General features: G+C 44.3%; 1 protein-coding gene across 4 annotated transcripts in view; it reads right to left on the bottom strand.

Annotated features, from left to right (window-relative positions):
* The window catches only part of CMKLR2 (chemerin chemokine-like receptor 2), a 36651-nt gene extending 35373 nt beyond the window's left edge, over window positions 1-1278 (bottom strand). For 2 of the 4 annotated variants that reach the window (XM_082209095.1, XM_082209098.1), the window contains exon 1: window positions 569-1273. The gene's annotated coding sequence lies outside the window, so the exon portion shown is untranslated. Of the gene's footprint in view, window positions 1-568 lie in introns of all 4 variants that reach the window. The other 2 variants (XM_082209097.1, XM_082209103.1) reach the window with 2 other exon arrangements.
* Window positions 1279-9394: the final 8116 nt, after the last annotated feature.

Consider the following 9394-nt stretch of genomic DNA (forward strand, 5'->3'; position numbering starts at 1 on the left):
ATCTTAAAAATCAGAGACATCACCTTGCCAACAAAGGTCCATATCGTTAAAGCTATGGTTTTCCCAGTAGTGATGTATGGAAGCGAGAGCTGGACCATAAAGAAGGCTGATCACCGAAGAATTGATGCTTTTGAATTATGGTGCTGGAGGAGACTCTTGAGAGTCCCATGGACTGCAAGAAGATCAAACCTATCCATCCTTAAGGAAATCAGCCCTGAGTGCTCACTGGAAGGACAGATCGTGAAGCTGAGGCTCCAAGACTTTGGCCACCTCATGAGAAGAGAAGACTCCCAATAAAAGACCCTGATGTTGGGAAAGATGGAGGGCACAAGGAGAAGGGGACGACAGAAGACGAGGTGGTTGGACAGTGTTCTCGAAGCTACCAACAAAAGTTTGACCAAACTGCGGGAGGCAGTGGAAGACAGGAGTGCCTGGCGTGCTCTGGTCCATGGGGTCATGAAGAGGCGGACACGACTAAATGACTAAACAACAACAACAACAAAGCCTTACTAACACACTTTTGTTTGAGAGTCTGCTCCATCGAACAAGGAACCAAGCCAACACTTACCTGGGAGAACAGGTGACTTCTTGGTGTCTGTAGTTGAAAATTAATCTGACCTGCTGCTCTGACAACTCGATCCAAAAGCTGTAAAATAAACACAGTACTAATGCACTTGCAGCTAAGAAATGATTAATTTCCTCTTTCTATCCTCACCAGGAAAACTGGTGCTAGTACATTCTGAGTTTTAAAAGAAATGTATTTGCATTAGCAGCTGAAGTACCCATTAAATAGTTGATTCGTGGATAAACGAGGTGACACCATCCTTGGCTCTGACTAATGGCAAGTAATCTAAAACAGCTGACAAAGGCAATTTGGGTCAGTAAGCTGTGGGTCCACTCCCAAAGTCTGATCCCACTAATGCAATTCAATCTTTTCAAGACTGATAAACTGACTAATCTATGACCAACTCTGAAGAAGATCCAAGTAAATAAATTGTACTTTTGATCAACATACAAGCGTAAGTAAACTTTTAAGTTAATGTTAGGTTGAGATTTTGAAAGCCCTTAGGATACTGGCCTACGGATCTTGCCTTAAAATTAACCAGGTGGTTGACAGCCTAATCAGTTGCTGGGCGAAATAGTAAATATGGATCTGTATCTGTAGTTAATAAAAGAATTGGCTGGCTCCCTAGCATGGGGTAAACACACTCTCCAGCAAGAGAGAACCCCTAGCAGAGTTCAAAGACACAAAATCATGCAACACAGTGAAGTGTGAGGAATATAGGCTGTTAGACCCTTTAACTACCCCATTCTAGTCCGCTTACAGTGCTTCCCATCTCACAACGAGCATACCACACCATTAGTAAGTTTAAATGCTTTACTTACAAATGCCAAAGGTCAGATTCATGTGTGATTCCATGCAGCAGCCAGAAGAACACAGGTAGAAAGCTTGGAAGACAAAATATAGTGGAAAAGCACACAGCCTGAGCTTGTAGCAAGCTAATTCAGGCACTTCCTACCTCAGTGAATTCACATAATGAAAGAGAATGAACAAAGGAGGAAACTTAATTTTCTTCATTCCAGGTGAGGGGCATGACCAAACTGAGTCTAGGAATACAATTCTGTGGTCATGACCTCTTCATGCATTAATTAGCCCTAAGCTCGCTAGTCATGTTTGATTACATCATGACACGCCAGTGAGCCCTAGTAAAAAGCACAGCTCACAGCAACATCTGGAGGGCAAATGGCTCCCCACGCCTGCCCCAGAGAAACGGAGGCTTTAGCAGCCATCTGACTTGAATTTCAATTGCTTTTATGTATGTATGTGCTGATGTTCTTTTATATTGTTATTAATGGCTTAGATTAGAATGTAAATGGCTTTGTGATCCCTCGTGGGAAGTAATTCATGTAATAATAATGATGATAATTGCACTCTAGCAACCGTAGGGAAGATGGTTGTTAAACCCACTTGCACTACCAGGAATTCAACCAGTGGGACTCGCCTTTAAAGAGAACATTTAAGCCAGGTATTAGCAAACCTTTTCAGCAGGGGGCCGGTCCACTGTCCCTCAGACCTTGTGGGGGCCGGACTAGATTTTGGGGGGAAATGAACAAATTCCTATGCCCCACAAATAACCCAGAGATGCATTTTAAATAAAAGCACACATTCTACACATGTAAAAACACGCTGATTCCCGGACCGTCTGCGGGCTGAATTTAGAAGGCGATTGGGGCTGGATCCGGCCCCTGGGCCTTAGTTTGCCTACCCATGATTTAAGCAGTACTGTATTCCACCTGCGTCTTCAGTTTACACCCCACATTGTAAGCAGCGTACACAGTTCAGAAGCTTAGAGTTTTGCTACAGAATAAAGTGGGGCCTGCTGCAACAAATTGTTGCAGGGTGGACTGCTCCTGTTCTGTATACTCCTTTCCCTTCCTTCCCAGTTTTCTGCTTCCCGTGTTCAGCAGTCAGTGGGCCACTGAAAACGCTCCGTCTTCATTGTGCTTTTTCGGGGGGAAGGGTTGGGGCTCCTCAGGGACTTTGGTTCCCCAAAGATATAGTATATTTTGTACTTCTGCAAACCTCAGGGTTCTCCTGAGCCCGCTGCTCCCTCCCTCTTGTGCGTAGGATGCTGTTCTCGTTACATAAAGATCCACACAGATAATTGACGAGTGCGCCATTGGTATATGTAATGACTGCCAGTGTCCCTTTCATTAGTATCCGCAGGAGGCTTGTTACAGTTCTGTCCCTGCCACGCTGCTGTGTAGTATTTGAGTGGGCAATGTACAGTTGGAGACAAAGAATGGGCTCGACTTAACTGGCATGGCGCGGCTTTCAACAAAGGAGCATCTCAATCACGGCAGCTTTCTCTTCTAAGCAACAAGTAGCACAATCAGTTTCAAAAGGTCCCCCCAACCTCACTCCCAGGCCCAAATTTCGGTTCCTTTGTGTCACAAACCCTGAAGTACATGGCTTGTCTTACCAATATAGTAAAATCTGTACCTGGGGCAGCTGGGCGGCACTTTAAACTGTTTCACATAACAGTGTGCTCCTCCATAAAAAAATAATAATTAAAAATGCAGTTGCACCTAGAAAGCAGTTTGTTTTCTTTCTTTCTTTCTTTCTTTCTTTCTTTCTTTCTTCTATATAGAAAGCAGCTTTCAAGGGACAAGCGTTAGCGAGATGAACCCTTAAATGGTGTGCTACTTCTCTCTGTAGGGGACGCGGGTGGCGCTGTGGGTTAAACCACAGAGCCTAGGACTTGCCGATCAGAAGGTCGGCGGTTCGAATCCCCGCGACGGATTGAGCTCCCGTTGCTCAGTCCCTGCTCCTGCCCACCTAGCAGTTCGAAAGCACGTCAAAGTGCAAGCAGATAAATAGGTACCACTCCGGCAGGAAGGTAAATGGCGTTTCCGTGCGCTGCTCTGGTTCGCCAGAAGCGGCTTAGTCATGCTGGCCACATGACCCGGAAGCTGTATGCCGGCTCCCTCGGCCGATAAAACGAGATGAGCGCCGCAACCCAAGAGTCGGCCACGACTGGACCTAATGGTCAGGTCTCCCTTTATCTTACTTCTCTCTGTATAGGACATTTTTTAATACTGTGGAACATTCCATTACATTAGGAATGAGGAACCTGCAACCTCTCAGTTGACGTTGGGCTCCAACTCACATCAGCCCCAGCTAGCATAGCCAAAGGTAATGAATGATGGGAGATAGAGTCCAAAAAGTTCTGGAGGGCCACAGGAGGCTCCCTGCCCTTCCATAATTTAAATGAAACATCACTTGCAGTCTGAGGTGGTTTAACATATCAGCTAGCAGGAGGTCTAAGACAAGGTGTAGGCTTAGTAGAAGCTCCTCAGGGTTGCAAGAATAATCTTTCCCCAGTTTCCCCATTTGTGATTCTTTCCTTGGAGATGCTGGGGCTGGAATCCTGGACCTCAGATATACAAATAACAGCATCTTCTGTCGAAGTAGGAAGGAAGGGAAAGAGTGAAAGGGAGAGCCATCCCTAACACCATAACTCCTGGAACACCCTTTACCTTAGATCAGATCTATGGCAGCACAAATGAAATCAAAGATGTATGCTTTTGTAACATCTCGGAATATATTGGTCTGTACTCCAACTGCTGTTGTTTATTTTTCGTTATCTAACCCTCCTCCTTTCTGCCAGCTGTCCTTTATTAAAGAAACCACACCTTGTGGATGTTCCAAAACTTTATTCACATCATTGCTATTTATTTATTTTTATAGGTCAAGCGAAGCATTTTTGGCATCCATAAGCTGTTTTTAAGATACAGCAGAGGAGCCGAGTTGGGAAATTGTGTGTGGGGTGGTGGTGGTTTCTTGGTGTGTTTTTGTAGTTTTTGCTTTTAATCTTCTGTTTCAGAAGGCCAGCTGTAGCACAAACTGTGACTTGGGGAAATTACCACATAGGCTAGGATCTTCAGCTGGTGTGTTTTGGCCCAGTTCCATTTTTACATCAGTGCAAAAATGAGCTACTTTCCAGCATCTTAGGACTTGTACATTGACAGGGGGGGGGGGAAGCATGCCAGTTTGAAAATTAAGGGAGGTAGTAGGGAGAAGCTCCATAAATCAGTTGGGAACATTGATTTGTGAACTGATACTAGGACTTAAATTGATGAGGCACGCCATCATAGATAGGTTGCAGGTGCCTATCCAGGATTTGGGTTTGTTATAGGAATCCCAAGGTCTAAAATATAGATAATTGCACAAGGTAAACACACATACATCTTGCCAACAAAGGTCTGTATAGTTAAAGCTATGGTTATCCCAGTAGTGATGTATGGAAGTGAGAGCTGGACCATAAAGAAGGCTGATCGCCGAAGAATTGATGCTTTTGAATTATGGTGCTGGAGGAGACTCTTGAGAGTCCCATGGACTGCAAGAAGATCAAACCTATCCATTCTGAAGGAAATCAGCCCTGAGTGCTCACTGGAAGGACAGATCCTGAAGCTGAGGCTCCAGTACTTTGGCCACCTCATGAGAAGAGAAGACTCCCTGGAAAAGACCCTGATGTTGGGAAAGATGGAGGACACAAGGAGAAGGGGATGACAGAGGACGAGATGGTTGGACAGTGTGCTCGAAGCTACCAGCATGAGTTTGACCAAATTGCGGGAGGCAGTGGAAGACAGGAGTGCCGGGCGTGCTCTGGTCCATGGGGTCACAAAGAGTTGGACACGACTAAACAACAACACACATACATAAGTGTATAAGCCACATGTCTAAAATAGTACAGGAGAGCAATCCAAAAGCCATCTTGGCTTTTCTAAAGACTCTCAATATTTCCTCTGCCTTCTTAATCCCCCTTACCTGAGAACAGGTAGGCAGACAGCAATCAGGGGAAGTTCCTGAAGGAATTCCTCTCCTATATCTATGAACCTCCTTTGTATTAATTGTCATGGTTTGCCCAGATGCTCTGCATTGAGGGATGTCCGACGGGCATCCTGATGGTCTTATCAAATGCTAATGTTTTGTGTAAACTGTGTGTGGAACTATGCGAAACTTGCTAAATCCTCAGGAATATCACACCTTGGCCTGCCTGAGCCACAGTAACCCCACCTTGTGTGTGATGTAATTTCCAACTGTTTGTAGAGGGGGTGTCCTTCTCCATGCCAAAATGAAAACCCTGAAAAGAGATGTTTCTTCTTGGTTTGGGGTCTCTCTCGCCTCCTTGCTAGGAGGGCACCTGGCAGATTGGGCCTGCCAGTGCTTTAAGAAGGATTTGCTGTAGTTGTTAAGAGTACTGGGGCAGCATTGGGGAGACTCAGACTCAAATCTCTGTTCAGCTTCAAAGCTCCTTGTCACACTGCCTATCAGTCTGACAAGGTTGTTAGAATAAAATGGGGGTGGGGGAGAAACATATGTCCACAACCATTTGTTAATCTGGACTTTGCTAGGCCTGCAGAACCAGCAACTGCAGCAAACCTCAAGCACACTGTGTTAAGCACCCACAAAGGATCAAAAATGGGTGAGATGTACAACTCTGTGTCATTTCTGTGCAAGAAATGCATGGGACATATTGTCCTCAACTTCGCTGCTTGATATATGAGACCTTGGCATTCTGAAGGAATGATAAGATTAAAAGAAACCTCACACAAATGAGATGTTGCCTATGGGATAAAGGCAGTAAACATGAAGCCAAAACGAAGGTGAAACCATAACATATTTTAGAAAGTCTGGTGGAACATGTTGAAGTGACCTGCATGAAGAACTGCTGATGAAACAAGGATCCCAGCTACACCCATCCCCTTCTCAGATAGATTATGGAATTCGTTGTCTATATCTTTAGTGGGTCTGCCCGTGTAAATAATGAAAGTAATGCAGAAGTTGGACAAGTCTATCCTTCTGCTAGAATTCCAGATCAACATGAAAGGTGTTATGAGAACCATTTTACCGGAGGGGGGGTGGGGTTTCTTCTTATTTTCCAGCCCAGCTCTTCCTTGTATGCTTTTGCCCACCTGATGGCCACAAGATCCTGCCCTACTGCCTGGGACTGGTGCCTATGAACTTTATTCCAACCTGCTAATATACTAGGGGAAATGTATGCTGTTAGTTGTTCCGTTACAGGTGCTAACTGTGGGTTGGCAAATCCAGCATCCCTCCTACTCTCCTTTCTTACCTAAAAACCTTCTTCATCCCTTATATACCCATTTGATCACTGTGCTCTGCAGGAGAGGTCCGCCTACAGATACCATATCATTAGGACTGCACAGTATACGAATTGGGCCTTTAGTGTTGTGTCACCTATCCTTTGGAATCTCACCCCAGTACATATCAGGCAGGTTATTGTCTTTATTGTATTTTCTGCACCAGCTGAAGGCCTTTCTTTTCCAACAAACTTTTAAAGTTGGTATCTTCATCCCAGTCTGCATTCAATTTAAAGTTGTTTCATTGTTTTTTGTAGGTGGAATCTTTTTACCTATGGAATAGTGTGTGTGTGTGTGTGTGTGTGTGTGTGTGTGTGTATTTCTTTTCATTGCAAAATTGTTTTGAGGTAAGTTATGGGAAGCAATCCATAAATGGAATAAAATAAAATAGTGGTTCTAACTCTTTAAATCAGACTAGGACTGGGCAGCCCTTCAAATACAGGGCTTGCCTCTCTCAATTACAGCTGGTGGCCCCCTGGTGGATGCAAATTGCACGCACCCTTGATTTAGTTGAGGAATCAGTCATGCTGGGCCAGCAACCTAATGCTGACGTCACAGAAAAATGTCTCAGTTGTTGCAAGGCAAATATGCTTGCACAAATGGCTAGAATCAGGATGTTAGGCCAGAATACTTTATTCATAGGAGTCACGCCATCCCGTCATCATTTTTACAGCCTTTCCCTGAAACCTTTCCAATGCTGCAGAATCCTTGAGGTGAGGCAATCGGAACTGCACACAGTATTCCAAATGCAGTTGCGCCATAGATTCGTATAACAGCATTATGATATCAGCAGTTTTATTTTCCTTTCCTTTCCTAATGATCCTAGCATTAAATTTTCCTATTCCACAGCTGCCGCCCAGTGGGTCACCATCTTCATGGAGCTATCTGCTATGACCCCAAGGTCTCGTTCCCAGTTCAGTTCAGACCCCATGAGCGTATATGTGAAATTAAGTCCTTTTTTGCCCCGACATGCATCACTTTACGCTTGTTTACACTTAATTGCACATTCCATTTTACTGCCCATTTACTCAGTTTGGAGAGGTCGTTTTAGAGCTCTTCACAATCTCCTTTTGTTTTAACAACCCTGCACAATTTAGTATCATCAGCAAACCTGCTCATTTATGAACAAGAAGCACAGATCCCACTACCAATCCTTGGGGGACTCCACTTTCTAGATATCTCCATTCAGAGAACGATCCATTTATTCCTACTCTTTGCTTCCGGCAACTTAACCAATTCATGATCTCTCCTTTTATTCCTCAAGTGCTAAGCTTACTCAGGAATCTTTGGTGAGGTGCTTGAAAGCTTTCTGTAAATCCAAGTATACTTCATCAACCGTACATGCTTGTTGACACTCTCAAAGACCTCTAATAGGTTCATAAGACAGCAGCCATGCTGGCTCTGCCTCAGTAAGGCTTGTCCTTCTATATGCTTGGTTATTTTATTTTTAACAATATTCTCCACCAGTTTTCCAGGACAGATGTTAAGCTAACCAGTCTGCAGTTTCCTGGATTCCCTTTTAAAAACTGTTGTTAAATTGCCTACATTCCAGTTCCTCGGGTATGGAGGTTGATCTGAGGGGCAAGTTACATATTTTTGTTAGATTAGCAACTTCACATTTGAGTTATTCAAGGACTCTTGGGCGGATGCTGTCCAGACCTTGCAATTTGTCAGTTTTTATTTTGTCTATTAGGCCTAGAACTCTTGTTGCCACTATCTGCTTGTGTTCTCAAGATTGCTGCTGCAAACGGCCCTATTATCTTCCTCTGTGAGATGCAAAGAATTAATTCTGCTTTTTCACAATCTTCTTATTCTCCTTTAGCACTCCTTCGACTCCCTTGTCATCCAAGGGTCCGACTGCCTTCTTAGATGGATTTCTGCTAGTATTTTAGGACCATTGTCCCACAATATAAGTAACTTGGAGTTTGAAGCATTTGAAGGCTTCTTAAAGGAATATTAGGATATGTCCGGGGGGTGTTATAGAAAAAGCAGGTTTTGAATCTGCTGTTTGCCTACACAAATAAGATAAACCTCACTTGGTCAAAATTCCATTCAATAATTAGGACGTGTAAGAGCGGAATCATAGTGGTTGCCTTATGTTCTAATTCTGATTTATAGCTGAATTTTACAGCTCTTTGGGATGACAGGGGTCACAAACATTGCTAGCACCTCACTCACGGACACTGGCAATGAGGGAAATCATGCCTGAGACAGCCTTGTGCAAAACAAAAAACCACTCCACTTTGATCCAGGGTTTGGCATCTTAAAAGGAGAGTCTTATGGCGACAGGCGTATATAATTTGTGGTGGCTATTTGGGATTGCAGAAATGTGCTGACCAGCTCCTTCCTTAAGAACAGGGAATAATGCATGGTCAAGAGGCCAGAGATAACCCTTTCCTTACAGGCTACTACAGTAAACCTCCTCACGTTGTTAAGCCGCCATGGAAAGCTAGCACACAAATACAGTGGTGCCTCGCAAGACGAAATTAATTCGTTCCGCAAGTTTTTTCTTCTTGCGAGTTTTTCGTCTTGCGATGCACGGTTTCCCATAGGAATGCATTGAAAATCAATTAATGCGTTCCTAGGGAAACCGCCTTCAGACCAGGTCCGGGGACAGTCTGTCCCCGGACCTCTTCTGAAGGCTGGGGGGGGGGACAAGGGCTTTTCTTCCCACCCCCAGCATTTTAAAAAAACCCGGGACAGCGGAGGACTTCTCCGCTGTCTG

The sequence above is a fragment of the Podarcis vaucheri genome, assembly GCF_965113315.1.
Source record: "Podarcis vaucheri genome assembly, chromosome: 1".
Taxonomy (NCBI): Eukaryota; Metazoa; Chordata; class Lepidosauria; order Squamata; family Lacertidae; genus Podarcis; species Podarcis vaucheri.